Below are 12,688 nucleotides of genomic sequence, written 5' to 3' on the forward strand. Positions count from 1 at the left end.
GCTGGCTCCGCCCAGCCTCCAGACAAGAAGGGCACAGCAAGAAGGGCAGGGGTAGCAACTGTGGACCTCCCCTCTCCTCACCCCTCCCCTCACCGCTCCCTCCCAGGACCTCCACCAGCCCCACAACCGGAGAGCCTGGCCCCACGGCCACACCTGCATTCCTGCCACGCTCAGGGGCTTGCTCACTCTCACCTCTCTGGTGACCTACTGGGGACTCAGTCCCTGGCCCTCGGGATAAGAACGTGAGAAAGCAGTGGCTGCACTTACTGCCATTTCCTAGTGACGGGCACTAGTGACAGGCAGCGTTGGGCACTTTCGCATTCCTGATCCTTCTACTGCCCCACGAGGTAGAATTCTGACCCTTCCTTCGCAGATGGGGAAAGCAAGTGATGTGGTGGGACTCGCCCCAGATCACAAGGCCAGTGACCGACAGGACAGCCTGACTCCTCAGAAGCCCTAAAGCCCCAAAATCTGGCCTGCAAGAGGCTGCTGTGAGCACCAGGTGATGCCATAGTTAAGGGTACAACCTCCCAAAGGACAGGGCCCACGCTGTCAGGGCTGCCAGCCAGATCCCTCCTTGTGGCCCTGGCCCCCACCCCGCCCCGCTTTAAGACAGTGACAGGGAAGCAGGGCTCTCACCAGGCCCTGGTCTGAAGGCCACCCCCTCCTCCCGGCTGCCTGCCTGGGTCTCCTTCCCCCCAGGCCGGCCACACCTACCGCTGGCTCCTACCCAGTGGCTCAGAGGGGAAGCCTGCTCCCAGGCCCGGGATCCCAGGCCCCGCAGCCCAGCCCCGATCTCCTGACTCCCGAGGAAGGTCAGTCCGGCAGCCTCCTCCCACTCCAGGTCCTTTGGAAGAGATCTGACTTCCTCCCTCTGGCAAAGCGGAACTAGACTGAGTTGGTGTCTAGGTAACAGCAGAAAAGGAACCAGCGTGCGGGGCCAATCCCAGTGGCCTCTCCACTGCCACACCTGCCGGCCTGGCTTCACGCAGAGAGAGCCCCGATTTTCTCTGGCCCAACCCGGTAAGGGTGGGGCTTCTCGTTCTTCCTCATGGGCGGAGTCAGACGGGAAACCCCGCAGGGCTCCCCAGAGCGGGCAACCAGCGCAACCCAAGGGGGTGGTGGCAGGGGCAGCGGCCGTGCTTGAGCCCTCGCCACATGCCAGGCGCTCTGCCTGGGTTACCTCTCTCTCAACGACACTAGTTCGGATGGTAAGACTGAGGCTCAGCGGCCAAAGCGAGTTGAAGTGACACAGCTTGGACAAGAACTTGGGTTTCTTGGGCCCCAAACACTCAACAGAAGACAAGAGAGTCAACCTTCCCCGTCAGACCGTCTGAGCCAGGGACGCCAGGCCCTCTGCATGTAACACCTTCCCGCGTCCCTCGAGACACGGCTCTCAGGCGGGCTTATTGGTTTATGGGCTGGATTCTGGTTTATGATTTCAACGGGCTCTTCCAACACGGATTACACCTGGTGGTCTGAAGTTGCAGTCCTGGTGTGCAGAGACAAAAGAGTTGAAGTTCTGGAGTTGACCCAGAGCTGAGTTCAAGCCCCCGCTGCTCTCTCCATCACCCGTGGCCACGCAGCAAAATCACGCAGCTTCCCCGAGCCTCAGTCTCCCCAGTCAGCTGGTGTGGTTTACACAGGACAGTGGCTCCAGCACACACAGGAAGTGCCGACACCAGCTCTTATTGGCTTTGTGGAATTCAGAAAAATAACCTTCCTTCAAACAGATGAGGGTAGGACGCAAAGCACTGAGTTCTCCTACGACGTCGGCGGTTAGGGTGCAGGCAAGGCATGGACAGGGCGGCCTTACTAACACAGAGAGAACGGCGAACTAATACAGCGACACTGGCAGGGAAATACGTGCGGACGTCAGGGAAAAGGCACATCGTTTTCCAAACTTCTGAATGGGCTCGAGGAACCCCAGGGAGGCCACGCAGTCGCAGGGCCTGCCGTGTAGCTTCCTTCTCTCGCGCCACCCCTCGTCTCTGCTCAGAGAGTAGACGGGGCATGGCGTCACTGTCCCCCTCTATAAACACCTCGGGGGAGAGAGCTGGGAACACAGGAGGCAGCTGGGGAGCACACTCTGACCACCGCTACCTCCCCCAGGCGGCTGTATGGGGGTCACAGGTCAAAGTTTCCTTCCAAGTTCAGCCAACTCCTCTGCTTGAGTCAACAGAGGTGGCGGAGTCCGCCCGCAGGCAGCGCCCCGGAGGGAGAGGGCCCCCAGTTCTCAGTTACAGCCACTGCCTGGAACCCACCCCCTAAATACCCTAGCGGTAGGCTCAGGGGTTCCTCCAACCCAGACCCCAAAGAAGGCGTCCAGAAAAGGGGGCCGAGGGGAACACAGGTGTGGTAACGAAAGCAGTCAGGGCTCACTCTTCAGGCTAGGGAAGGCCGCCAACCTCCTCAGCGTCTCCCCAGGCTGGGGGACCCTCCCAGCTAGTCAGAGCCATCCGGAATGCCCCCAGTCCAGCTACGGAAGGAAGCTCTCTCCCTGGGACCTCCCAGCCACTTTCTGGAGGAAACCACCTAGATTCTGAAAAGTTTTTGCCTCTCTGGGCCACGTGAAGAAGGCCCTGGCACTTCCCTTCCAACGTCTGTGTGGAGAGAGAGGTTCTCCTCTCCAAACTGGGGGCCAAGAGGGGCAAGGACCCCGCGTGCCAAGTCTCCAGCTGTCCAAAAGCCACTCAGCTACACCCTGGCGACGAAGGGGTGTAGACCTTCCGCTGCTTCCCGCCAGAGGGCGCTATTGGCCCACCGGCTCCCTGCCGCCAGGAGTAACCGAAGGTAACCTCGCGCAATCACGGAATTTCGGGCTAAGGAAGCCCCGGGAGCCCAGCGCCCCCCGCCCCCACTCCCAGGCCCAGGGTAAGATTCAGCACCGGGAAGCTGGGCTGAGCTGGAGGGCAAGAGCAGAGTCCAAGGAGGAGCAAGAGGCGGGCTGGGTGCCAAGCCTCCGGCCCGTGCCTGCCGCACACTATCATTTGAAGGTGCGACCCAAGAGTGACGCAGCTGCGGAGATCCACAGGACTCACGCCCTGGCTGCAGGCCCTGGCTGCCAGCACCGCCCCCGCAGATGCACCCACGCAGATGCACCCACGGCGGTGCCTGGCCTCGAGCAGCGCTCAGAGCACCAGCGGCTTCAGGCCCACGGAGCACTTGGGCCAGGCGGAGGAGAACAGGCCTTATCCCGGTCCCAGCCACTGAGTTACGGTGCGTAATCCTGAGGGCCTGTTGGGCGCTGCCGGATCTGCAGCCGCGAGTGCGTTAAGACACAGGTGCCGGGCTCATTGCCCCTGGAGGGGACCGAAGGGCAGGGCCCGTCTGCCCGCATTCCAGGGCCAAACACCCCCAAGCGTTCGGGACCAAAGAGGGAATCCGGGGGGGGACACTCATCCTCCCAAGGTTGGGCATGCCCCCGGACTCTGGCTCTGGGGATGCAGGCTGACCCGCTGACACATGGCACCCAATAAGTTAATCAAAGAATCCTCTCCATCTCTAACTTCGACTAGCATATAAAAACAGGTCAGAGCTCTTTAACAAGACTGGCCTGCCTCTTCCTCCTCCCACCCAAGCCCCAGCCACTCCTCAGTCTGCGATAAAGACTATCAAGAGGTCTAGAGCTGAACAGGCACGGAGGGAGCGAGATAAAGGTCCATCCAGGATCGTGTGTGTGTGTGTGTGTGTGTGTGTGTGTGTGAGAGAGAGAGAGAGAGAGAGAGAGGGGAAGAGAGAGAGAGAAAAAGAGAGAGAGAGAATCCTGACCCCTTCCCTCCCCCCAGGCTCTGAGTCTGAGCACACTAAGCTGTTAGAACTCCCACGGGGGGGGGGGGGATTCCGAGTCACATGGACTCGGCTCAGTGGCTGAGCTGCCCAGCGGGGCTACTTAGCAGTTCCCGTGCCCCGGTGTTCCTGTCTGTCAGATGGGAATCCCACCCCTTACTCACAGGAATGAGGATTACAAGAGAAAACACATATCGAGTCCTTGCTCAGCACAGTGCTGGAATAGGGCGCACACTCAGTACGTGGGGGTTGCTCCCCGCTCCCAGAGAGGTGGTTAGACCTGGAGGGGACAGAGAAAGCACCCCTCATGCTACCCCACTCCTGGGGGCAAAGGATGCTGCAGTCGCGGGCCAGCAGTTGGGGGCACCATTCTGGGGAAACCAGGCCCCCTGGAGAAGCCTCCCTAACAGGGCTCCAGGAATGGGACGGGTAGCAGTGGGGCACCTTCGGGTCCCCGAGTCCTCACTGTCAGACCTGCCCCAGCGCTGGGCCCCTCGACGCTCCTCCCTTCGGCAGCCCCAGGCAGAACTAGAAGAGATGGGGTCCTCTGGCCACCCCGAAGACCCCACCTGGACAGGCCTAGGAGAGGCCCACAGCGAGAACAAGTTGTTTTTCAAGACTCGGTCACTCGCCCTCTTTCTGCAGGCCAGGTCAACTCAGCTCTCACCGCCCCCGGCAGGGGCTGCCAGCTTCCTGAGGAACTGACAAGCAGAAGGAAGGAGCAGCAAAGGCGTCCAGAGAGCCGCAGCACGGGGCTGCCGGAGCGCAAGGGCCATCCCCACAGCCCAGGGCCCGCTGTCCATCCCGCACTTAGCACAAGACCCAGACTCTCAGAGAGGCAGCACCCCAGCTCAGCAAGGCCCTTCCCTGCAGGTCCTGGATCGGCCCAGCCTTCCCGCCAGTCTATCTCGCTGGGCTCAGACCTCTGAGCAAGGGAGGTCTGGGGCCCCGCTGCTGAGTGCCTGCTGGGTGCTGGTGGCCCAGAGTGTCAGAGAAGCTACCCAGCGGCCTCCTCACTGCTGCCTGAGCTCAGGGACTGAAGCAGTGAGCAGGGCTGGGCCCTTCCTAAGGAAGGAGCTGTGTAAACAGGCAGGGCCAGCGCCTGCGGATGGTCTCATCTCGGCCCCTTTCCTGAAACGCTTCCAGATTAGGAAGGAGAGCAGAAGGAAAAGACGGCTCTCCCCTCCCCCAGCCCCGAGCGCAGGAGCGCACGAGCAGAGGTAATCCAATCCGCGGCAGTGGGGTGCTTTTGCTCCGTGAGTAACTCCCCAGGAATGGGGAGCTGGGTATATTTATCCTGATAACTGTCCTGGGAGCAAAGGCAGACCTGTGGCCGGGAAGGGCCAATCCACAATTAGGCCAGATCTGCTCTCCCCCACCCAGCCTGGGGACCCAGGGCCTGGACACTGACTAGGAACTCAATCTCCTGGAGGGGACTTTCCTGCCAACTTGGGTTCTTGTCAACTGACTGTCTCCTCTCCAAGAATTCAGCTCTAGAGAGCGGAGGCCCTGTCTTGCTCATGCCATGGCCCCAGCAGCTAGAATGAATGGCTGGCTGGCAGAGGGACCGAAAGGCGGAAGGACCGAGAGGCGGAGGAAGGCAGGGAAGGAGCGGCAAGCACACGGGACGGCCAGGAGGCTACGAGTCCAGGCCCAGCCAACTGAGTGCCCGTCCACAGGTCACACCACGCCCCTGGGTCGTCTTCTCTGTCTGTAAAATGGGCAGAACCCAATTTGTCCCCATTGCTGGTAGCAAGCTCAGAGGAAGAGATGACACAGTTTCAGGTGAGAGCTACGGAACTTGTCTCCATCCAAGATAGTGCTGCCCCGGGCAGGAACAGCCCTCCCTAAGGGGCTGGGCAGGAACCGATCAATCCCAAAGTGCCATCTGAATATGCAATAACCATGCCTGGAGGTTGTGAAGACGCAGCCGCCCTTCCTCCCCTCCCTCGGCTGACTCATGCCTCACTCAGCAGGAACTGCCGTTCTACCCTCTCGCCCCGAAGGAAGTGCAGGCTTGGTGACACACCGGAAACCAGGGGAGAAGGCCGGGTCTTCCAATCTGCGGCCGAGGGAGGTGGGAGGCGGCCCGGCCCTTCCCGGGGCTGCCCGCAGGCTTCGGGGGGACGTGGTTTCCTGCTGCCTCCAAGCCCCTCCTTGCAGGGCTTACACAACAAGGAGTGTCCCGCAAGCCAGCTTTCTTTACTGGGGGCCTGGCCTGTGCCCAAGGTCACGGAGCACAAGTAACACAAGTAACTGGAGCCTCGGGAGAATAAAGGCGGAAAGGCAACGCCCAGAGGTCACCGTGAGTGCCAGGCAGAAGCCCGACCAAGCCAGGCCGCATGGGTACCTGGCACCCACCCAGGACCCCCCACTGATCAGGCTCTCAATCTGATGCGGCTCCAGGAGGTTAAGCAGCAGCAGGTGGGAGGAGCCGCCCAGGCTTACCCAGCGCCCCACCCCCCACCCCCACCCCAGAGGCACAGGAACAGGTCCAGGCTGGCAGGAGAGCAGCCTCTTTTCTACTGCAAATAACTCATCTCCCAGTACAGGACCAGCGGGCCCCACCCTCCCCGCCAGGTCCCAGAACACCCTGAACACATTTCATTGGTCAGATTTCGGCCACCTCTTCAGGTCACCCAGAGACACCAGGCTTTTTAAGGTCACGTCTGGGGCCCGTCTCCAGACCCATCCCACAGTCCCCTCCGTGGGTAAAGCACGGCTCCACACGCAAAAGGGCAGACAGCCTGGAACCCTGCAGCCTCAAGTGCTGGAACTCTCCTCAGCTCTCGCAAATCCGTCCGGTCCAGTCCTGCAGTCTGGGCTCTTCCGGGCGAGGCAGCCTGTGGCAGAGCGGCAGGAAGGCTCCGTGGGCCCCTCACCCCCAGCTGGTCACCAGCAGGGGTTCGGAGGGGCTCAGAAGCGAGAGTCCTACGCCCTACAGAGACCCGAAAGGGAAGTTCAAGAGTTTGCCCGCCGCAGTGAGGAGCTGCAGCCTTTTCACCCCTCAGTCGATTTCACAGCACTGGCCACCCACCCACTCTCTGCCAGTTCAGGGTCTAACCAGTGAACACAGCCCACGGTGGCCACGGAGCAGGTCAGGGCCTCCCGGCCTCAGGGAGCTGGGTCATTTCCCTAGCTCTCTCTGGTCTGCCTCCGCCAGTCCTCCTACAGCACCCCTAATGGCTCCTGCATTTCACTGGTCCCCAAGTCGCCTCAATTCTTCCTGCACGAGGACTCTCCCCCTCACTTTCCTCCCTTCCTTTTTGTAACAGGCAGGAGGCAACCTGGACTGGCACCTGAGCCCACACTCGGCCCCTTCCCGAACTACTGGGCTGCAGCGCCCTGCTTGGGGCTCCCCACGCCGATCCAGCAGTCTGAATGTGTCGGACGCCCAACCGTTTTTGCACACACCCCCCACCCCGTCATTCCCGCCCCTCCCACTAGACAGCACGCCCTCCGTGGACAGAGACCTCACTCCCCTCACTGGATCCCCAGCACAAGCACCCTCATGGGCGGGCGGACGAATGCCAGAGGAGGAGGAGTCACAGTGCTCTGCCACCCACAGCCCTCGCTGCCCACGGGGTGACACAGGAGCCCTGGGGCTGGCGTTCTGGTCTGCAGCTTCTCAGAACACGGCCCCAGACTAGCCTTCGCCGCTTCCTTGGGCCCCCTCAGGGCAACCTGCCTCTCCTACCGAGCTGGGCCCCGCCTTCCCTTCCCGGGGGACTGCCGAGTGCCTTGACTCACAACAGCGAGTGTGCTCCGCCCCGTTGCCCTGTCCACAGCCAGGATATTCCTGCCTCCGGGGGGCCGGTGGGGGCGGGGCACAGGAGCCGCCTCAGGCTGAACCCAGAATACCTTTGGAGGATCCAATTTACTCGGGAGTGAGTAACTCAAACCACTGCCTTCACTTCAAACAAGCCCGGCTAAATTTAACTGTTAAATTAAAACAAGCAAGGTTATGGAGTCGAATACGAAATGCACATGAACTGTAAGGTAAAGAAGTGAGGCTGCAAGGAGGCCTTTTGCACGTGCGCTTTGGGGAGCGATGGCAAGCAGCACCACAAGGCCACCGCTGTCCACACAAAGAGCCACCCCCGTCCAAACCGCAGGTCTGGCTCTCCGCTGGCACTGGGAGCAGGGACAGTAATGTGGCTGGGTACCCTGCTGGCACCTGACCAACACGGCAGTGTGGCAGAGTGGACAGAACCGGCCTCCAGGAAGTGAGGTGGGCAGGTCCAGGGCTACTGCTCACCAGCCTGGGTAGCGAGTTCCTATACCACTCTGGGCTCCTGCTCCTCAGACGCCTCATAGAGCACACAGTGAGAAATCAATGAAAACGCGTTCGAAAGCCACCGTGAAGGCTGGGGAGCCTCCTCTGCCCTCCCACCGTGACACAGAGGAGACGGTAAATAAACCCCATTACTGATTTTCATCTGCCTTTTGGGCAGGAGCAGGAGGAGGTGGAGCCAGGGACCGAGGCCAAACATCTTGGGAGCTGAGACAAGTCCGTCACCAACTCAGGCCTCCTAGCCGAGCAAACCACTGACCTCACCCCTCCCTGCCTCGGGCTCATTCCAAGTCCTCCTCGGAGAACATCGGCTGAGCCCAGCAGCCTCCGGCTCACTCCCCAGCAAGGACACAGGCAAGAGAGCAGAGCGAGGAGGTGTCTGGGCTCCAGAGCCCACCCCCACCGCCACCCCAGCTCTGCTGCCTGCAGGGAAGTCACAGCTATGGGAGCCCTGTGGCTTTGAACCAGGAGTCAGAAAAACAGAAGGAGCCGCCCAAGTTGCACGGAAGCTCTCAGCCCCCGCCCTCCCCAAGGAGGAAGCCCCGAGAAGGCCACCTCTGCCCCTGCCGCTGAGGCTCCGGGCCCAGCAGAGGGCTGCAAAGGGCCGACAGACAGGGCTGTGCGGCCAGAAAGCTCAGATGGGGGAGGGGGAGGAGAGTGACATCATCCTTCCTGAGCCTCCACCAGGACCCTGGCCGCACCCCCATTTCCCAGATGCGGACACGGGCTGGGGGACGTCCAGTGAGTGTGCTCTGCAGGCAGGCACGGCCCCCACAAGGTCAGCTCTGCCCAGCGGCACGGGCCCGTCTGCTGTCCTCCCTCCACGGCCCACGGAGAACAGCTGTCAACAGCCTTCCCTCGTGCCGCCTGTCGCCACTCTCTGGTCCCCAGGGTCCCGAGAACAGTCCAAAAGGGCTGGCTGCGGGGTGCCTGTCCACCACTGCCCAAGCACCCTGGTGCTCATCCTGCTCCTCGCCCCCTCCCTTCTTCACCCTCCGCCTGAGGCGGGGCTCTGACCCACCGATGAGCCCCCACAGGCGGCACATGGGGCTCCAAAAGAAGGCTGGACCTTCAAGTTCTAGGCCGACCTGCTGCTGTACGGTCACCGGTCACCATGCGTGTTTCCGTCCTGTGACCGGCCTCGTCTGAGCCTCGAGGTGCAAGCCAGGGCAGCCCAGGCATGGACCTGCATCCCCACTGGCAGCCAGGGGCCTTCCTGCTAGGCAAGGGGCGGGCCTGGGCACAGAGGGGTCAGAGCCGGCAGAGGCAGCAGGCGGTCAGGGCCCCTCTGGGGGAGGGACAGGGAGCAGCTCAGGCCCGAGGTGGAACCGGCCGGCCGTGAGGGGCGCCACTGCCCAGCCGCCCGCCGGCCCTGGGCAAACGGTCACGAAGTGCCGACATCTGCAACTCACTTGCTTTTTTTTTTTTTAAGATTTTATTCCTTTATTTTTAGAGAGAGGGGGAAGGAGGGAGAGAGAGAGGGAGAGAAACATTGATGTGAGAGAGACAACAATCAGTGGCTTCTCACACGCCCCCAGCTGGGGACCCAGCCCACAGCCCAGGCACAGGCCACCACTGGGAAGTGAACCAGTGACCTCGCGTCTGCAGGCCAGCGCTCAATCCACGGCGCCACACCAGCCAGGGCACAGCTCATTTGCTTTTAATTTTAGAAGACAGACTGAGGGGCGGGGGGGGGGGGGGGGAAGCAGACTGAAGCAAGTTCAAGATTATCCCATGACCATCAGCCCCACACACGAGTGTTCCAATATGATTTCTTTTTTTTTTTTTTAAGATTTTGTTTATTCACTTTTAGACAGAGGAGAAGGGAGGGAGAAAGAGAGGGAAAGAAACATCAATGTGTGGTTGCCTCCTATATGCCCCCATCTGGGGACCTGGCCCACAACCCAGGCATGTGCCCTGACTGGGAATCGAACCCGCAACCTTTTGGTTCACAGGCCAGCGCTCGATCCACTGAGCCACAGCAGCCAGGGCCCAATATGCCTTCTTGCACGAGAGAAAGAGCTCAGGAGTGCACGGAACCCCAGGTGTGGCCTCAGGAAGAAGGACAGGCAGCGCACAATGCTCATCTGCCAGAAGTGTCGTCTGCAGCGCAGCTCCCTGCGCGACTCGGGTTGGAACCGCCGACGGAGACAGGCAAGAGCCCGGAGACGGGCGGATGGGAGGGGAGAAGAGCCAGGGCCGGCTGCCCTCTGCGTCCCACAGTTGACCCTCCGTGACACTTTCGCTTCCCCAGCGGCGTGTGCACCACCCAGCCCTGGCCGTCTCAGCCTCACAAGTTCTGGGCGTCAGCTGCTCAGTTCTGGGCAAGATGGAGTTCTCCCGGGGCCACGTGACAGCTGGTGTCACACAGTCTGGCACCTCCTGAGGCCAAGGGCACAGTGTAGGGAGGGCCCATCATGTGCACGGGAGCCTTGAGCCTTTTCCCAGGCCCTCCCGCCCCACCCACCCCCAGCCGCAGGTCCCCTGGTCCCCGTGCTGGCAGGCAGCAGGCCTGCCCCAAGTCCCTGGCAGGACGGTGTCGCTGATCTACAAAGGAAGGGTGCCTATGGCCACTGCCCTGAGGACACAAATTTTTTTAAAGAAAGATTTCCTTCCTTCCTTCCTTCCTTCCTTCCTTCCTTCCTTCCTTCCTTCCTTCTTTCCTTCCTTCCTTTACAGAGAGGGAGGCAGAAGAAAGAGAGAAACACTGATGTGAAAGAGAAACATCCATCAGTTGTCCCTTGTACGCACCCTGACCAGGGACAGAACCCGCAACCTACGCACGTGCCCCGACCGGGAATAGAACCAGTGAACTTTCGCTTTGCAGAACGTCGCCCAAACCACTGAGCCACACCAGTCAAGGCACAGCTTTTGCAAGAAGCCCAGATCCCTGCCAACTCTCCACACTGGGAAACCGGCCTCTTCCTAGACAGGGAGGGAGCAGATAGAGGCCGCAATCCTCATGGCCTTGGCTAACCAGAGTCACACCAGGAAACCACAAGAGAAAAGAAGGAGGAAAAGACGGACTTTTCTGAAACAAAGAGCGTCCAGAGAGACCTGGGCTGTCGGTGTTGCCAGTGGGGCTCCCGTGGAGGGACACCACCATGCAGAGGAGGGCGGGGCGGGAACAGAGCCAAGGTGAGACCCCATCGTCTACCTGCAGGAAGCCCACCCACCCTAGAGCTGAGGCAGAGAGCCAGGTGGGCGGCAAGCCTCAAGGGGGAGCTGAGCGGGTGGCCCACGCCCTGGGGCTCACGCCGCAGAGAGGGTCCCCGGGCCCCAGGTTGGCGCGGTGCGACCTGGCCTGGCGTGGTGCGGTGTGGCCAGCCGGTTACACCAGGAGACTGGAGGGGGCGGGGGAGGTGTCCCCCTCAGTCCTAATTTGGATTTAATTGGAGGAGACACACTGGAGCTCTGGGAATTCGCCCCAGCAGAACCAGGACAGATGGCAAGACACTGCCCAGCCACAATGCCAAAAACACCACAGAGGACGCCCCCCCAAGGTACACACACACAATATTCCAAAAATCGGTTTGGAAGTTGGATTGTAAATAGTGGGGACTGTCTTCCAATGGAAGCAGTGCTTTGAGGGGGATATCTGGGTGACCCCCACTGGCCCTCGGGGTCTGCAGTGTCTGCGTGGAGTGCTTTCTCGCTCTGCGGAGGCCCCCCGGGCCGGGGGCAGGCCCACCAGAGTCAGGAGCATCCAATCCCATCGCTCCATGCGCACAGCGCCTGCTCTGTGCCCGGCGGTGTGCTGTGCGCACTGAGGGGGCGGCTGCCCTGGATGCGGCTGGTCTAAACTTCCCAAGGATGGGCAGGCCCAGAAATCCTGTGCCTCTGTCCCCAAACAACTGTACAGAAAATCGGGGAGTCTCATGTTTACCCTGGCAACCTCTGGTCGCAACGCAACTGCCAGTGGGGGCCGCCACCTCTTGCTGCCGCCTCCCTCTGTGGCCACACAGGAAGCGGTCACCAAGGAAGTCAGAGGGCTGACCGAGCGCCACCGGCCACTGCCCTCGCCGACACCGCCCTTTTCTCCTTCTTAAAAGTGGAAGTCTCGGTCCTGGCCGGGTAGCTCAGTTGGTGGGAGCACTGTCCCCACACACCAAGGTTGCGGGTTCGCTCCCTGGGCGAGGCAAATATAAGAATCAACCGGTGAACGTACCCATAAGTGGAACAGCAAATCCACGTTTCTCTCTCTCTAACTCTCCTTTCCTCTCTCTCTAAAATCAATAAATTAAAAACTTTTTTTTAAAAGTGGACGTCTCTGCCCCATCCACCCCGCCACGCTATGCCCACAGTCTACTGTCTTCTTCCGTGGGCACCGCCCTTGAGAGGGGTCGCCTGCAAGCACGGGATGGGGGTGGGGTGGGGGTGGGGCGCCTGGCCCCCTGCACTGTCTCGCTCCTCACCCAGGTGAGGCAGAAGCTGGGGTAAGAGGAGTCACATATCTCTGGCTGGGAACAATGGCCCCTGGGGACAACTTTCAAAACACGGGCACCAAGAGCTGCCACAAGACTCTCCCCAGTGTCCGGGTCCTCTGAGGGAAGCTCCCAGGGGCCGCGTGCGCCCTCGGGGCCAAGGGCAGCTCGGGGTGGAGTG

The 12,688-nt window shown here is 61.1% G+C and overlaps 1 protein-coding gene across 3 annotated transcripts in view; it reads right to left on the minus strand.

The window, feature by feature from the left end:
- Window positions 1-12,688, minus strand: part of PXN (paxillin) — a 45,933-nt gene that overhangs the window by 12,490 nt on the left and 20,755 nt on the right. The window lies entirely within an intron of this gene.

This window comes from Phyllostomus discolor, chromosome 13 (assembly GCF_004126475.2).
Source record: "Phyllostomus discolor isolate MPI-MPIP mPhyDis1 chromosome 13, mPhyDis1.pri.v3, whole genome shotgun sequence".
Taxonomy (NCBI): domain Eukaryota; kingdom Metazoa; phylum Chordata; class Mammalia; order Chiroptera; family Phyllostomidae; genus Phyllostomus; species Phyllostomus discolor.